We start from the raw sequence: 18,502 nt of genomic DNA, 5'->3' as shown, positions 1-18,502 counted from the left end.
TTGTGTGTTAGTCGCTCAGTTGTGTCCAACTCTTTGCAACCCCATGGACTGTGGCCCACCAGGCTCCTCTGTCCATGGGATTCTCCAAGGAAAAATACTGGAGTGGGTTGCCATCTCCTTCTCCAGGGGATCTTCCCAACCCAGGGATTGAACCCATGTCCCCTGCATTGGCAGGCAGGTTCTTTACCACTAGCGCCACCTGGGAAGCCCCGAGTGTATTTCACCACAATCTTTTCAGAAAATGAGTGGGATCTTATTTTGTAAACAGGCAGATTGGAAGTGTGAGATTTTGCATTCTACAGCTAAGATGCCAGGGCTGATCCTGAGCTGTAACCCTCACCTATTTTGTTCTAGGTTGGAGGCTGGAACTTGCATGGACTGTAGCAGTGGGATGCAGCCTGTAGAGGCCTCAGCTGGAGCTGCAGCATCTAGGGGACACATCACTGGCCAACATAGCTGCAAGACCAAGGCCTTTTCCACCCCCATGGTGCACAGGGGTTCGTCTGCAGTGCCCTATGGCTACCACCAGTGGCCTGGCTCCAGGGGCCAGATCGCAGGACAGAGTACCTTGTGAGACCTGTAGACCTTCATGCCCTGAGCCACACTGCAGACAGGCTTCCCGTGCAGTCACCGCCAAGTCCAAAGGACTGGGGCACTGACAATTTTCAAACCCTGCTGGATGGACGTGTTCCTCTGCTCCTTTAGTGAGGGAGATGGGAAGCCGAGAATGAGGTACGCCTATGGCATACTTTGCCATGTTGGGGGAAAAAGAGTGGGGGAGAATTTTTCCTTGTAATTTTTTTCTGAAATCAATTTGATGAGCAAACTCAGCTCCATAGATAGTCATCATATTTTACAAGCCCAAAAATCAGGACAAATAGCCAACAGTTGGGACAAAATACTTGAAATCAGGACTGTTCTGGAAAATCTAGGTCACACGGTCACTAATTATACAGAACATGTATGTTCAGGTCCCTTAACTAACCCAGTGTTTTCAGGTCTTATAAATGGTATTTTAAAACTTTGATCATATCCATTTCGTCTTTCTTCCAAACTTTGGCTAACAGGAAAACTTTCCTGCATCCTCAAAATTTCTAGAAGATTAACCCCTGCAGAGGGAAAGCTATCCTGGCAGATTATTCTGAGGGTGGTCCTCCTTGGAAAGCATGGCTTATCATCCCCCGCAAATGGTTTCCAGAGCCACATGGCCCAGCCTCTCGCCTACAGACCCCCAGGCTGTAGGGCCAGAAGTTCTGAAGATGGACCTAATTTGCTGTGATGAATTGTGTGCATGCACCAGCGATCAAAACTGCAGCTGAGACCGATTATATTTAATGATCTCAAAGGTTCTTATGAAAACACTTGGGGGTATATCCTCGTCCATTTGGAGAGGATGTCCAGTCTGGCACAAAGCAGAGGGGTAAGGGTGACCTTTACTGACCTAGAAAGGCAGGGCTCCTTGGGATCTGGGCCTGCTGACGAGGTGGATGAACACTGTGGCCCAGCTTGCAAAGCCTCGTCTGCCCTTGTATACACTCAGCTTCCAACCGAACTGTGGGCATATCATCACTGCCCACACACAGTGGCTCTGCTCTTGATCTTGTAGGTCAGCCTTTTGTCTTCCCTTCCACCACCAGAACTTGCTGATTTCCACGAGGCAAACCAAGGACTGTCTAGATCCCCAGTCTGTCCTGTTCCTCTCAACTCATCAGAGGGGTGTGTGTGCGTGTGTGCATGTGTGTGTGTGTCGGGGGGGAACACGCCCAGCTCTAGGGTGAGAGGAGGGATGGAGAGCAGTTAAGCATGGAATTAAGAGCATATGAGAAAGGTGTCATGCTGCTGCTGCTGCTAAGTCACTTCAGTCGTGTCCAACTCTGTGCGACCCCATAGACGGCAGCCCACCAGGCTCCGCCATACCTGGGATTCTCTAGGCAAGAATACTGGAGTGGGTTGCCATTTCCTTCTCCAATGCATGAGAGTGAAAAGTGAAAGTAAAGTTGCTCAGTCGTGTATGACTCTTTGAGACCCCATGGACTGCAGCCTAACAGGCTCCTCCATCCATTGGATTTTCCAGGCAAGAGTACTGGAGTGGGTTGCCATTGCCTTCTCCGAAACGTGTCATGAAAGCTGTGTAATTCCTAGCACTTAGCACTCAGTACTGATGGCTGGCCGGCCGGATGTGCAGCTAGATGGAAGGAGAAATGGATGGTGCATGAGTGGGTGAATGATAAATGCATGGATATATGGATGGATGAATGGACAAATGTGCAGATGAGTGGATGGGAGGAGAAAGAGGAGGGCAGAGACAAATAAGCGGGAAGGAGGGAGAAGGATTGGAGTTCAAACTCTGCTTTAGCCACCTAATATATGGATATGACCCAAGGCAAGTCACTTCACTTAAGCACCTATTTACTCATGTGAAAAATGGGACAAACAGCATCTACCTCATAGCCTTGTTATGAGTTTCAAATTAGGTAATATATAGAAAAGTGCTTACAATATGTGAAATGGTACACAGATGTCTAATATTATCACAGTTACTACTAATCACAAGGGTTTGCCATCGCTGTCAACATCAAAGCATGGATGAGCCCACGTTTTTGAGCTGGCAGCTTCAGAAAGGATGGGGAAACTGAGATGGGCCATAGAGGTGCAGCTACTGACCTGTGTGTCCACATCTGGGTTTAGGAGGGGGCCAGTCACTGAGCTGCAGAGCAGGGAGCCCCACTTGCCTCCCTGTTCAAACACCCAAAGGCAGGTGGGTGGAAGACATCCCCTCTCCCACCTCAGGCCCACTTATCCCAGCTTTATTGCCCTTTCCCAGCCTCAGTTTTCAGGTCTGCAAAATGGTGAGAGTGAAGAATGTTTCAAGTGGTTCCCAGCTGTTGAGGCGCCAATGAGATATTTGCAAACTGTGAAGTGCTGCTCCAGGGCCCCAAACTCAGAGCCCGGGTGGGTAATGAACCAGGTGAGGCTGACCACGTGGGGGGTGGTATTGAACCAGAGCTCACATTCCCGTGTCTAAAGAGGGCAGCTGATTGTTGCCATGCAGGACTGTGGTCCAGGGGCTGTCAGTTCTCATTTGCAGAAAAATCAAGAAATCTAGCAATTTAGTGTGGCAGTAAAGAGACAGAATCTGGGGCCGGTGGCCTCGGTCCAGCACTGACGAGCTCTGTGGCCTTGGAGTTAGTTAACGTCTTGGCGCTTCAGCTCAGTTATCTTAATAATAGAGGCATTGTGAGGATTCAATGTCTCAATGCATAGAAGTGCTAAGAACACTGCCTGGCATGTAATAAGGACTATATTAATGTTAACCACTGTAATTATAGGAAATTTGAATTTTGAAACATAGACAACCCTTTCAGTTCAGTTCAGTCAGTCATGTCTGACTCTTTGTGACCCCATGGACTGCAGCACACCAGGCTTCCCTGTCCATCACCAGCTCCTGGAGTTTACTAAAACTCATGTCCATTGAGTTGGTGATGTCATTCAACCATCTCATCCTCTGTCATTCCCTTCTCCTCCTCTTTCAATCTTTCCCAGCATCTGGGTCTTTTCCAGTGAGTCAGTTCTTTGCATCAGGTGGCCAAAGGATTGGTGTTTCAGCATCAGCATCAGTCCTTCCAATGAATATTCAGGACTGAGTTCCTTTAGGATGGACTGGTTGGATCTCCTTGCAGTCCAAGGGACTCTCAAGAGTCTTCTCCAACACCACAGTTCAAAAGCATCAATTCTTTGGTGCTCAGCTTTCGTTACAGTCCAACTCGCACATCCATACATGACCACTGGAAAAACCGTAGCTTTGACTAGACAGACCTTTGTTGGCAAAGTAATGTCTCTGCTTTTTAATATGCTGCCTAGGCTGGTCATAGCTTTTCTTCCAAGGAGCAAGTGTCTTTTAATTTCATGGTGGCAGTCACCATCTGCAGTGATTTTGGAACCCAAAAAATAAAGTCTGTCACTGTTTCCATTGTTTCTCCATCTATTTCCCATGAAGTGACATGATCTTCGTTTTCTGAATGTTGAGTTTTAAGCTAACTTTTTCACTCTCCTCTTTCACTTTCATCAAGAGGCTCTTTAGTTCTTCTTTACTTTCTGTCATAAGGGTGGTGTCATCTGCATATCTGAGGTTATTGATATTTGTCCCAGAAACCTTGATTCCAGCTTGTGCTTCATCCAGCCTGGCATTTAGCATGATGTACTCTGCATATAAGTCAAATAGGCAGGGTGACAATATACAGCCTTGACATACTCCTTTTCCTATTTGGAACCAGTCTGCTGTTCCATGTTCAGTTCTAACTGTTGCCTCTTGACCTGCATACAGATTTCTCAGGAGGCAGGTAAGGTGGTCTGGTATTCCCATCTCTTTCAGAATTTTCCACAGTTTGTTGTGATCCACATAGTCAAAGGCTTTGGTGTAGTCAATAAAGCAGTAGATCTTTTTCTGGAACTCTCTTGCTTTTTCAATAATCCAGTGGATGTTGGCAATTTGATCTCTGGTTTCTCTGCCTTTTCTAAATCCTGTTTGCACATCTAGAAGTTCACAGTTCATGTACTGTTGAAGCCTGACTTGGAGAATTTGAGCATTACTTTGCTAGCATGTGAGATGAATGCAATTGTGCACTAGTTTGAGCATTCTTTGGCATTGCCTTTCTTTGGGATTGGAATGAAAACTGAGCATTTCCAGTCCTATGGCCACTGCTGAGTTTTCCAAATTTGCTAGCATATTGAGTGCAGCACTTTAACAGCATCATCTTTTAGGTCAACTGGAATTTTATCACCTCCACTAGTTTTGTTCGTGGTGATGCTTTCTAAGGCCCACTTGACTTCACATTCCAGGATCTCTGGCTCTAGGTGAGTGATCACACCGTCTGGTTATCTGGGTCATGAAGATCTTTTTTGTATAGTTCTGTGTATTCTTGCCACCTCTTCTTAATATCCACTGCTTCTGTTAGGTCCATACCATTTCTGTCCTTTACTGTGCCCTTTAAAGTCTCCAAAATCCCAGGGCCATGGGCTATGAGTCTTCACCCTCCACTCTGTACAAATGTTCAACGTTACCATGATAATGACATTTCCTTCTATGTGAGGGGAGGCTGGATGGGACCCCTCTCCATCATTCTGATGAGAATGAAGGGGCTGGTATGCTCCCATTGGGAACCCCAGTCCCTCTCTCAGACAATTTCAGCATCTTGGTTCCTCCTTACCCTCTGCCATGCTTCCTACCAAAGGCATATTTTATCTGTTCTAAAACCCCAGAGAGTATAAGATGCTCCCATATTTGATATATCACAACAAGCAAACAAAAAAAAGACCAGTTACACTATAACACCCGACTGAGGTATTCCAATGTAAGAGATGTTATAATGAGAAAAGCTGTGCATCCTAAAATGTGTCAGTGGAATGTGGTAACAATGACCATATATTGAGTGCCTGCTATGTGCCAAAACTGGGCTGCCTGGTCTTCATACATTATCTTCACATGTCTCCATTGTCCCCAGTCTACCAGGGCTCAGAAAGGCCAAGTAGGGATTTCCCTGATGGTCCAGTGGTTAGAACTCCACACTTTCACTGCCAAGGGCCCGGGCTCAATCTCCAGTTGGGAAATTAAGATCCTGCAAGCCACGCATCACAACAAAAAAACAAAACAAAAAATGAACACAACCGAAAGGCAAAGCAGCTTGCTAAGTGATGCAGCTGGATGAGCCCACATGGCTTGGTCCTAAGGCTGCCTCCTCCCGGCTCACTGTCCCCTGCCCGCCCCGCTCTGGCCCTGATGCCGCTGAGCAGGAAAACGGAACTGGACCCGCACCAGCTCTGGCCCCTACATATCACAGCACACAAGAGAATCCCCTGGCACCCCTGGACGAGCCCCAGGCAGTCCATGCTTGATTCTGCCTAAACTCCAGAAGCAGAGCTAGTGGGGCCACATTCATTATTGACACAGCAAAATTAATTTCTGCTGTCTCCTCCCTTTCCCCCCACGCCCGGCCCCCGCCCTTCGCCTCTCCTGTGAGCGCTGACGCGCGGCTGCTGACTGGTGCTCCTGAAATGCCAACTTGCATTTCTCATCATTAATTTCTTTCTAAATGTCATTAGTAATTGTTCCTGCTCGACCAAAGAGCGCAATCCAGGCTTCCGCCGAGAGCACCAGTTCTCATCTTTCCGCTGGAGGGGGCTGAACAACTCCCCCACCACCGTCAGACACCCAGACCCTGGCATCCTGGCAGGGGGCAGCCAGCCCACTCCCAACAGGTAGAGTGGACAAACCGAGGTATTGAGACAAAGCAGGCCTCATTTTTAACAAGTGTGGGGCTTTGCAATGGCAGAGAGCCTCCCACAGTATTCGGGCAGCAGTTCAACACTCAGGCGCCACAGCCAGACTGCCTGGGTTCAAATCCCACTACTGCTGACTGTGCCTCAGTCTTCCCCTCTGCAAAATGGGGGCAGCAGCATTGGCCTCAAAGGATCATCCTAAGGATAAAACAGGATGATCAGTGCAAAGGGCTCCCCGCAGTGCCTGGGGTTGTTGCTGTTTCTATTTTTCTCCACTCCTCCCCGCCCCTCAGGTTCTGCTCTGCCACCTAGTAGCTCTGTGACACAGTATGAAGCCTCCCATCTGCAAAGTGGGGCAGTGACTTCAAGGTCCAGGAGAGGCATATTGGCCCACTGTCCGGTGAGTGATGGTGAATCTCAGAGGGGAGGTCATATGCCAAGGTCACAGGGACCTTGAAGAAGCAGTTGAGATTCGTGCCCCCTGGACCCCAGGCCCTGTGTCTTAGAGGACGTCGAGCGCCTCTAAGTCAATGAGGGGGCAGGGCTCTGTACGGTGCCAACCTCTGGGGGTCTTGGACCAACATGGCACCCACTGTTCTTCGCATTTTTGTTTCTAAGAAACTGAAGGCATTTGGTCCCGGCTGGGAGAGCGCTGGTGAGGGGCTGGGCTTACAACACACACAATGGCCGCTGGCCTCAGCTCCTGGCAGCTCCCCCATGCCCATCTGTCGCCATGGCATGGTGCCCCTCGAAAGTTGGTTGGCCCCCCGCCCTAGGGCATGAATGACAGGCTCCGACGGGCAGACGGGCAGCCCGAGGCTGATTCCAAGTGCCATCTCTGCCCGGAGCCAGGCCTCCGGGGCACCCCCCCACCGCCCAGTCCCCACCTGGGCCGCCACACACTCCATCGCTCATGCAGACAGAGCCCCGGGGCCACGAGGGCATCTGAGCACAGCCAAGCCTGACTCCTCCTGGGCCTGCCGCTCCCTCGCTCCTCTTTGCAGTGACCACGGCAACCACAGCACCCCCTCCCAGAGCAAGGCATCCACGGGCTCCAGTCACCCACTGGCAACCTCCGAGTCACCTTCTGGAACTCTGGCCTCCTGGGAGGTGAGGCCTACGGCCAGCACCCAGCACCCAGAGGCCTGCACTGCCCCAACCTTGGGGCCCAGAGCACAGTCACTAGGGCCAGCCTGCCTGTGTTCACAGCCCTGCAACTCCAGCAGCCGTGTGACCAAGGGAGCCTCGGTTTACCCCTTGATGTTGTGAGGGTCATAAGATGCCACACTCGAGGGGACACCAAGAGGCCTCAAAAGACTGTACGTGTGAAGAGATGGAGTCAGGCCCCCAGACAACACTCAGGTAGTCTGCCTCGTTTTGCCTACGGTGGAGTGAGGGGCTCAGGCCTGTGTCCGGGCGTCAGAAGGACAAGGATGAGTCACTGCCCACCCCTCAGTCTTCTCCAGACGCAGATCCTAGATCTGCACACACGGCCCCTCAGGAGGCTCAGTCACCCCAAGGGGCGGCCGCGGTGACAGAGGACCACGATGTGCAGGCAAGGTCTTGCGCCACCCAGGAGTAAAAAACCAAGAGACACAGACAGGCCTGCAGACACGGAGAGGAAGGGGCCACGCTCGGGCCTCCTGCGATGTCACATGGGGCCAGCTGGGGTTCCGCAGGGCACGGCAGTCCTGCTGTGAGACTCACACACGGCATGACTGCGGTGACGCCGTGCTCTAGTGCATATATTACACTAGGTTACCCCGTGAATGTGGATCCCGTACTCTGTCCGTCTGGCCTCATCAGTTCCCTATTTCTCTCTGGGCAGCACTTGAGAGACGTAGGCCTTTGTGTATCCCTAGAATGTGTACACGCCTGGCACATAGTAGGTGCTCAGCAAACCTTGTGGGCTGCACTGAGCGCATCCACGCATGACGGGCTGAAGGAAAGAGCCGTGAAGGAGTGAACCGAAGCCCACAGGTCACGACAGTGACAACAACGTGGCTGATGCTCAGCAAACCTGGACTCGGACCAGACCTGGGGCTGAAGGCCTTTCGGGCGCTGTCATTGCCCGCCCCATTCGCTGAGGCCCAGAGAGGGTCAGTGACTTCTCAGGGTCACAGGGCCACTCGGTAGTGGGGCTGGGGTTTGCAGCCAGGCTCTGTGGGCACCACCGCACCACATCGCCAAGGTGAATAGAAATCGGGCTGTGCTGGGCTCTGGTTTCCAGCCCTAGTGGGGAAGGCAGGGCTCATACCCTAAATGTGCCGTAATTACCGACAGGAAGCTTTATATTCTAAGTGCTCAGCAAGTGCTTTTCTGAAGAACTGTCCATCCTCACAAAACCCGAGGCAGTAGGTCCCACGCCATTGTACAGACAAGGCCACGGTACAAACCACTGTACAACTGAGGCCAGCAAGGGGCAAGCGTCTGCAATAGGAGACAACGGAGGAGGGGCAACCCGGGAAGGGCTCCAAGGCCTGCAACAGGCACTCGCTGCCTGGGACCACGGCTGGGTGTCACTGGCACCTCCCTCTCACTCCCCTGGCCAAGCCCAGCCAGGCCCTGCTCTCTGTGTAGTGGTGGCTGGCATAGACAGGCCGTCTTTTAAAACAGGAAGGAGGAAGATGCTGCTGCTCGCGGAAAGCTCAAAGAGTCAAATGCTAAGTATATGCCTAGAGCACTTTCAGTTTTTAATTATTATTAGTTATAATTATCTGGCTAGATCTGATAGCAGCAGTGCAAAGAGGCAAGGAAACTGGCTCCTTGGTTACCCATCTTATAAGGACCAGGAATTTTAAAAATGGGCTCCTAGAATCTGCAGTTGCAGTTCTCCTTCTTTTACTCCTTTCGTCATGTGTGTTCTCTTCCCTTTGTTCCCTACTTTCCAGGAGCTAAAAACAAATATGGTGAAACATATGGTGGGTGGATGGATGGATGGATGGCAGGCAGAAAGAGGCTTCGCCCTCCCCAAACTCACATTAGAGAGGGAAGTCAGGTGTAGACATGCAAAGGGATCGGGGAGTTAAATGCAGGGTTGGAGAAGTCCAAGGAGGGAGAATCAGGGATGGCTTCTCAGAGAATGGACCACTTGGACTGGGGCCCCGAAGACTCAGAAGGGAAGGGCATTCAAGCAGAAGGCTCAGCGGTGCATTGCATCACAGAAGCTGAGAAAAGCATGGCCAGAAGAGTGAAGCAAGAGGGGGCCTTACTCCTCTCCAGCCTGACTGCCCTTTTCTCTGTTCCTCAGACTCCCCAAATCTGTCCATGCCTCTGAGCCTTTGCACTGGCTGTTCCCTTCCCCGGATATTCCTCCAGCTCTTCCCCCGACTGGTTCCTTCTCAACCTCCAGGACTCAGTGGATATGCCAGCCTTCCTTGACCCCTGATCTGATTTTTCAGCCGTCAGTCCCTCCTCCTTGCCCCAACACACACACACACACACACACACACACTTCACTTTCTGTCCCAAAGCAGTATTTTACTGTCTTCAAAATTCTGCAATCTGGAACGACCTTGTTCACATATTTACTGACTTATCATTGGTATCTCTTGCAGAACGTCAGCTTCGAGAGCATAGGGACCTATGTACCCATTCACAGCCGCAGCCCAAGCCCCCATGATGATGACTATAACGGGTACTCAGTAAATGTCTGTGAAATGGAATGAAGGAAAAGGTCAAAGTCAGTGTTCACAAGGAGGGGTCCCCCTGGGGCTCAGACCACGCCCTTGGCTCACAGACACCTCCCCCTGGCTGGGTACCAGGATTCCGTCTGGTAGGACCCAGCTGGCCCCGTCGGAAGGGCTCCAGGTTGCTAGTTAGAATACCTAGCTCTGCTTTTAATCAATTGTAATCATTTAGCTGGAAGCGGCGTGATTAGGCACACACAAGCAAACAGCGTGAGCTAATCCTTTAAATGTGCCCGCTCAACGCCAGGCTGGCCGCTTTGCTGCTGCGGGCCAGCTTGGGATGTGCTTCCTGCAGTCCCGGGCTTTTGTTGGTGACAGAGTCTAGATTCCAGGGCACAGGGCAGGCCCGCCACTCCCCAGTCCTGGCCCCACCACAGAGGTCTGGGATGTCAGACATCCCAGCATCAGAGACCTTTCTCCATCTCAGCCTCCTGTGACAGCACCCGGCAAAGCTGCATGAGTGTGAAGATGCATCACAGGAAGCGTGAGAGCTTGTGAGGTTCCTCTCCCCAAACCTGGCCCCCATTCTTCCTCTCTCCCTAAGCCTGGCCTGAGCTGACTGCTCATTGCGAGAAAATTTGCAGGCTCTTGGCCTCAAGCTGCAGCCTTGCAAACATGGCTACATAGGACTGGCTCCGCAGAACAGTCCCCGGGGTGCTTCCGCTGGGGCCCACCCACGAGCAGGTTCTTCTGCATCCCCTGTTACTGCTATTTGTGCTACCTGCTTGGCCCAACTACTAAAATAGTTTCTGGGTCCCCTGACACAAGGCTTTTTATAGTTCAGCACCGCAGGCCTCATTTAAATCTATTAGCTCATATAAATGGCAATTCATTTAAACTTTGGAGGATTTCTGTTTGCCTTGGTGGCGAAGACAATTTGTCTGTGGCTCTGCCATTGGCAAATGACCCTGGGCAAATCATTTAACCTCTAGGAGTCTCAGTTTCCACATCAGTCAATGGGGAGAAGGACCCCAGTGAAGACAGTCCACGCAAGATGCTTAGAAGAGGGCCTGGCCCACACTAGGCATCCACCCAGGGGGCGACTGTTATAACTACTTCCTGGCCAGTTCTGCAAGGAGCCTGTCCACCTGTCAGAGGCCTGCTGTGTATGGCTGGGAATCGGTGATCCCCCTTACAGACCCCCTTGGTGATAACGAAGACTGAGATGCAGTGAGGCTCTCAGGATGGCGAGAAGGAGGTGCCGTCTCTGCCAGTGTCTGTGAGCAGAGAGGTGCCTGCGGGGATCAGAGACAGCTGGGCTGGGCGGGAGGAGCGCACCTCTCTCCTCAGGTCAGCTCACCCCTGGCAAAGGGCCCACAGGGCCCCAGGCCTTCATCTGCTGAGGCCTGAGGCTGGAAACGCAAGGCCAACAGCCTTGACATTTTTGGGGTGTGCGGTTTACAGGCTTGTCTCATGTCCCCAACCAAATCTGCACGCCTCCCTCCACTGAGCCCCAGAACAGCTGAGGAAAGTGTCCAGAGAAAAGGTCCAGGCCAAAGGCGCTTGGAAACATGTAGAAAGCGGGAAGTGATGGCCCAGCCTCAGGCCCCCACTCTGTGCCCTTGCCCCCTCGCCTCCCTGCTCTGCACCCAGCAACTCCCACGCCCCAGTGCCCGTGGCCTTGAGACTTGGCTGGGTGTCACAGAGGGAAAGATCTAGTCTCACTCTATTCCACCTCAGACCAGAAATCATGAAATCACAGCAAAGCCCAAACAGAGGGGACCCTACCAAGTCATCTGAACCTCAAATGGCTAATGCTAACTATACTACTAGTAAATGACAACAGTAACAGGCAGGTGTGCCAAGGGCTTTACAACACAACCATGAGTTAGCAAGAACTATTAATACCCACTTTACAGATAAAGAAACTGAGGCCAACAGCTGATAAATGACGGAGTTCAGTCGCTCAGCTGTGTCCGACTCTTTTTGACCCCATGGACTGCAGCACGGCAGGTTTCCCTGTCCATCACCAACTCCTGGAGCTTGCTCAAACTCGTGTCCATGAAATCATTGATGCCATCCAACCATCTCATCCTCTGTCATCCCTTTCTCCTCCTCCCTTCAGTCTTTCTCAACATCAGGTCTTTTCCGTCAGAGTTCTTCGCATCAGGTGGCCAAAGTATCGAAGTTTCAGCTTCAGCATCAGTCCTTCCAATGAATATTCAGGACTGATTCCCTTTAGGATGGACTGGTTGGATCTCCTTGCAGTCCAAGGGACTCTCAAGAGTCTTCTCCAACACCACACTTCAAAAGCATCAATTCTTTGGTGCTCAGCCTTCTTTATGGTCCAACTCTCACATCCATACATGACTACTGGAAAAACCATAGCTGTGACTAGACAGACCTTTGTCAGTAAAGTCATGTCTCTGCATTTTAATATGCCGTCTAGGTTTGTCATGGAGAAGGCAATGGCACCCCACTCCAGTACTCTCACCTGGAAAATTCCATGGATGGAGGAACCTGGTGGGCTGCAGTCCATGGGGTTGCTAAGAGTCGGACACAACTGAGTGACTTCACTCTCATTTTTCCTTTCATGCATTGGAGAAGGAAATGGCAACCCACTCCAGTGTTCTTGCCTGGAGAATCCCAGGGACGGCGGAGCCTGGTGGGCTGCCGTCTATGAGGTCGCACAGAGTCGGACACGACTGAAGCGGCTTAGCAGCAGCAGCTGGGTTTGTCATAGCTTTTCTTCCAAGGGGCAAGCATCTTTTAATTTCATGGCTGCAGTCACCATCTCTAAGGCTTCAAATGCAGAGCGACTCTCACAAAGTCTGTGCTCCCTGCCTGCCCCCCTGCAGCATTTGAGACAAGTGCTCTGTTTGCATACCTCCACTGACAGGCGCCTCAGCACCTTCCATTTATTCCATGTGTAGACAGTTTGCCCACATCGTGGGCCTCTGTGTGTCTACCTGCCCAGCTCCCCTTCCCCTGCTGGTGCTCATCATCGGCCCCACAGGGCCACAGTTCACCGGAGCAGGACTGGACAGCACACCTGAGCACAGCCACCAGACTTCCACTCCAGGAATCTGTAACTTGTTGCCTGCACACTGGCTGTTAGCTGCAGTCACCATTTCTGGCTTAGCTGGGTGTTCCTTCTGGCTACTTGTGTTAACGAAATCTGCACACTAAAGCCCCTCTGTTGAAATACCCAGGTGTGTCTGTCTCAGCAGACAGGACAGGAGGAAGTGCTGACCACCTCCTTCCATGTGTAGAGGAGCCTGGAGAGTCAGCAGTAGAGAGAGAACACGCTCCAAGCCAGCAAGATGCAGAGGCAAGTGTCACTGCCTTGATCAAGGGCACTTGGTTCTTGGGAACAGGACCGCTGAAAACTCAATGGCGCTTCCTGCTCTTGGCATTCACAGTCACGCCCACGGCTCTACAATTTCATTCCCATCTTGCTCGAGCTAACCCCAGAGAGTGATGCCTGAATCATGACTGTCAGAGAAGAAAATCTTCATCCAGAGTCTCCGCCCACTACCGAAAGTCTGGGGGCCACCAGAAGCATGCTGAGCACCCCTCATTCTGGCAGAGCTTAAAACACTTGAAGGCAACTGTCCCCACACTCCCCCAGCAGTCCAGTCAAGCCTTGTCCTGGTGAATTATCCCTTGAAAGCTCCTTGAAGCCAGGCCGCATGCTCACAGCCTAGCACTCTGCCTGGCTGAGCGGGGCACGCGTGCTTGTGTGTGCGTTTGTGTGTTTAGATGAACCTTGTTCAGGCTTCCTCGTTTCTTTCCCCCAGCCCCAGCCCCTAGGCACTACTGGTCTGTTTTCTATTCCCATATTTTTGCCTTTTTCCACAGCATCATGTATACCGAATCACACAGTATGGAGCCTTTTGAGTCTGGTTCAACATGCAGTTCATACATGTTGTTATATGTAAGAGCAGATGCATTTTATTGCTGAGTAGTAGTCCACAGTATGAATAGATACCTGTCTGCTCACTTACCAGGGAAGGGATCACTGGGGTGTTCCAGTTTGGGGCCACTATAAATAAAGTTTCACATCAGTCATGTAGAGGTTTCTAGATGGGTATGTTTTCAAGTTCTCTGGGATAAACACCGAGCAGTAGCCTTGCTAGGTCACAGGTTAACTGTATGTTTAACTTTGTAAGAAACTTACAAACTATTTTGCCACATGGCTGTACCATTTTGCATTCCCCCAGCAATTTAGGAAAGTTCTGGCTGCTCCTTCCTCTAGGCTCTGGCTGGCACTTGTCAGTTTTGGTTTTGTTTTGATCATTCTACTAGGCGTATCATGGTATTATGTCATGGTTTTCACTTGCTCATCCCTAATTACTAACCGGGGCTTCCCAGGTGACAGAGAGATAAAGAATCCTCCTGCCAATGCAGGAGACGCAAGAGACACAGGTTCATTTCATGGATTGGGAAGATCCCCTTGAGTAGGAAATGGCCGCCCACTCCAGTATTCTTGCCTGGAAAATTCCATGGACAGAGGAGCCTGGTGGGCTACAATCCATGAGGATCACAAAGAGTTGGACATGACTGAGCGACTGAACACTCACACAGTTATTAAATACTAACCATGTTGAACATCCTACATCTTTGGTGAAGGGTTGAAATTTTTTCTTTGTTGTTGTTGTTGATTTCCCCCCTCATTATTGAGTTTTGAGAGTTTTTTAAAAATATGTTCCAGATACAAGTATTTTATCATATATGTGATTTGCAAATATTTTCTCCCAGCTTGTGATTTTTCAGTCTCTTAATAGTCAGTGACTCTCAAAGGCTAAATTTCTTAAATTTGGGTTCAGGATATAAATCCGATAGTATCTCTTCCCTGCCTGGTTCCCCATCACAGTGGGGATCGAATTCAAATACCTTTGCTGTCCTATGAACCTTGCTGAGACCTGGCCTCCACTCCCAGCTCCCTTTACCACCCCCCACCCCACTATGCTTCAGCTCCACATCACCTTCTGTCATCCCAGCAACACACCCAGCTCACAGTGGCTGCAGGGCCTTGCCACTCATGGCTCTTTTCCACACACCCTCTCTCCCTCTCATCTTCCGAGCCTCACCTCAAATGCCACCTCCTCAGAGAGTAGCCCCTTCCTTACCACACTCACCAAGCTGTAACCAATCTCATACCCCATTATGCTCCAGCCAAAACCTGACTTTATTTTCTCCACGTCACTGACCACTGTTGGAAAGTGTCTATCAGCCCCCTCCAGAATGGAGGCCTTATGGGTGTTTCTCTGTCTCACCACCACTGTCCTGTTGGTTTCTAGATCTAGTGTCTGTACATAACAGACACTCCACCTCTCCGCCTGCATGCTCTGAACAAATAAAGAGCAACGTAAGTTCCCTCTCATGCATCTAATCAATGAATATGCCCTGGTTTGTCCAAAGCCCTTTAAATTAATCTCAGTCTTTGAGCAAAGCCAGGTAAACTCAGAATCAAATAGGACTTGCACCTCCCTCTTTCTGGCAACTGTGTTCCTATTAATGCAGCCCAAGAGAACACTCCCTTTGGAGGCAGACATTTCATTCTGACACAGACCAAGCCTTCCAGAGCCCAAAGCCACCTCTATATGCACAGCAGGAATTTTGCTCCAATAGTGAGAACAGTTCTAGATTTCATATCTTCCCAAGACCTCTCAGCCCAGAGTTGCTTGTGCCTCAAAACATCAGCTGCCCTGGGTCTCTCCATAGAACCAACATGACATACAGCCTGGGGAGCCAGTCAAGGCCTCAGCAAGGACCAGGCCCCATCTTCTGTTGCACCCCCAAACCGCCACATGTCACTCCAGGGAAATAACCCATGTGTCTGCCAGCTCCAGCTTCAGTGTAATGATGATGAAATTTTCAATGCCTGAAAAATTCTCCTCTCAAAAAACCAGAAAATTGCTCTTTGAGTTACTTAACGAAAGCCATTATTTGCATACATTTGGCGTTACTACAACACTTCCACATTTAAATGGTCTGTAATTAAAATCATTAATTGCAGAAAATAGTGACTCGTTAAGGCTATAATTTAGTGAGGTTCTCGGCATTTGAGGATCTGCCTTAAAGACCGACTGGGTGACCCAGGGAACCCCCAGCCCATACAAACCATTCTGGAGTCTGGGACGTCTGCAGCCCCAGGTGGGTGCAGTCAAAGCGAGACAAGACTTGAAACCAAAGCTCCCTACATCTCTGCATCGCAAAGCTGGTCTCTAGCACAGGGATGCTGATGAAGCTCGTAAAAGGCAGGACTGGGAAGTTTCTCTGGGGAAAACCTCTAAGCCAACGCATAAAACAGTCATCCCCCTTTTGGTGTTCAGGACAGTGTGGGGGAACCAGAGGGCTGAGTGAGCCCGAAGTTTAAGTAAATCACAGTTTATATGAGCTGGTGCATTTAAGAGAGGCCTGCCGTGTTGGGCTATGGGGCTTCCCAGGTGGTGCTAGTGGTAAAGAATCTGCCTGCCAATGCAGGACACGTGGGTTCAATCCCTGGGTGGGGAAGATCCCCTGGAGAAGGGCATGGCAACCCACTCTTGCCTGGAGAATCCCATGGACAGAGGAGCCTGGCGGGCTACAGTCCAGGGTTGCAAAGAGTCAGGCACGACTGAAGCAACTTAGCATGCACGCATGTGTTAGGCCATAAAAGGGTTCACTTGTGTGGGGACCTGGGCCCCATCTTGGAAGCTGGCCAGGCAGGTAAGGCAAGTGGAGGTAGGGTGCTGGGTGCTCAGCCCATGCACAAGCAAGGCTTCCCAGACAGACACTGATCAGGGCTGGTACCAGCCCGCTTGGTCAAATGAGAAGAGGGGCAGTTAGCTGTCCCCCCACAGGCTCAGCCCAGAGGTACACAGTTTGTGGATCAATGGGGAGACAGTGGTGGGGCCCTGGGTGGGGTTGCAACCTTGCTGGTGGTCATTTGGAAGTAGAATCCCCTTTGGGCCTGGGTCTATAATTCTCCCCCACACTGAGATGGGATAAAGGCTGTGTGAGTAATAGAGGATTTAGAGGAAGTCAGAAGGGCTGCCCAAAGGCGGAAAAGAAATAGGCTTTCCAGCAAACCATCTGGCGCAGTTCAAGGTCAGAGGTCAGGCTTGTCAGCTCTGCCTGCCCAGCCCCGGTGCAGGGCCAGCCCATGGGAGCAGGACCCTAACTATCGGATGGTGAATCCCTCTTGTGCCCTCTGTGGGAGTATCTTCACTTTCTTTGGGCGATGGCTGTCAGGAGCCACATAGGCCTATCCGGGCCCGGCTGAGTGCAAGGGCTGCAGCGTGGTGAAGTGGGCCACCCTGCAACAGGCATGGCTGCACCCCTTCAGCCCCAGAAAAGCTCCAGCAACATGATGACTCTGCCGTGACCGCAGCCCTGTCCCCCTCCCCTGGGGTGGGGGTGGGAGGGTAGCTGCTGAGTGCAGAACCACCATCTGTATGAGTGTGCAGGCAGCGTGTGTAGGGCAGGCAGATACTGTGGGCCTCGGTGTGCCCTAGTCCTTGGGGGCATGAGGAAGCCAGCCCTCCTCTTACAGACACTGGGGGTTCCCTCCCTCGCTCCTTTGAAATTGGGCACGGGCACGTGATGGGATCTGGTCAAGACAATGTGTGAATGAGATGTGAGTCATTTCCCAGTGAAGCTTTGAGAGCTGGCCTGCCAATTGTCATCTCCTCCCCTCCTGCCTCAGTGACCATGCAAACGTGATAGGAGATGGACCTGCCATGGGCTGAGGTCACTAACTACCGTGAGCAGAGTCCCTCCCAGGCCATCTGCCTGGATATGTAATGTGAGCAGCAAATAAATCTTTGTTACTTGAAGACAGAGCTAGGGGATATTTGTTACTGCAGCAGAACCTAACCTGCCTCCCACCTGAAAACCGTGTTATCCCCAGTAGGCGGTATTTCCACGCATCAGTGTGTACGTGTGGTATTTCTGTGGACGCCTGTGTGTTATTTCTTTTGGGGTGTGGTATGATGCTGTTGTGTGATGCAGTGCATTTGTGATGTTAACCAATGAAAATGATCTTTCTGTATGTATAGAAACATGCTTTGTGTGTGTGATGCTATTATACGGTGTATATATGATTTTTCTCTGTGTGTGTCTGTATGTCTGGTATTTCTGGGATGGCGTATGGGCTCCCAGGTGTTATGAGAGTTTCTTGCAAAAACCAGTGGGTGAGAAGGTGGTTTCACCTGGACACAGATCTTGGTCCTTAAAAACCAGCAACAGGTGGGAAGGAGTCCCAGAGGACACTGAGGGAAATGGCTGTGGGTATCCAGGAAGGGCCACCAGAGCATCTTCCCTTCCCAAGGCCATCCTCTCAGCTACTATAGACCCTGGATGGATGGGGGGCAGGTGCTGAAGAAGCTGAGGGCTGTGTGCCACACTTGAGGGCCACATCAGCCTCGGGGACCCATGGCAAGTATCCCTTTCTCTGAGTTGGGGCTCAACCCGGCATCCACTGCTCACTTTTCTGGCTTTCCTGAGCACACTGCAGGTTCCAAGACACCAAATCCAGCTTCTGGATGCCCACACCCCCGGGACTCAGCCGTGCAAGCTACACGGGCCACCAGCCACAGACCCAACGTTCA

The 18,502-nt window shown here is 51.0% G+C and overlaps 1 protein-coding gene across 6 annotated transcripts in view; it reads right to left on the bottom strand.

Moving 5' to 3' along the window:
• Positions 1-18,502, bottom strand: part of ZNF423 (zinc finger protein 423) — a 345,391-nt gene that overhangs the window by 12,912 nt on the left and 313,977 nt on the right. The window lies entirely within an intron of this gene.

The sequence above is a fragment of the Bos mutus genome, chromosome 18 (genome assembly GCF_027580195.1).
Source record: "Bos mutus isolate GX-2022 chromosome 18, NWIPB_WYAK_1.1, whole genome shotgun sequence".
Lineage (NCBI taxonomy): Eukaryota > Metazoa > Chordata > Mammalia > Artiodactyla > Bovidae > Bos > Bos mutus.
The sequence above is the reverse complement of the archived record's forward strand: the minus strand, read 5'-3'. Positions and strand labels throughout refer to the sequence as shown.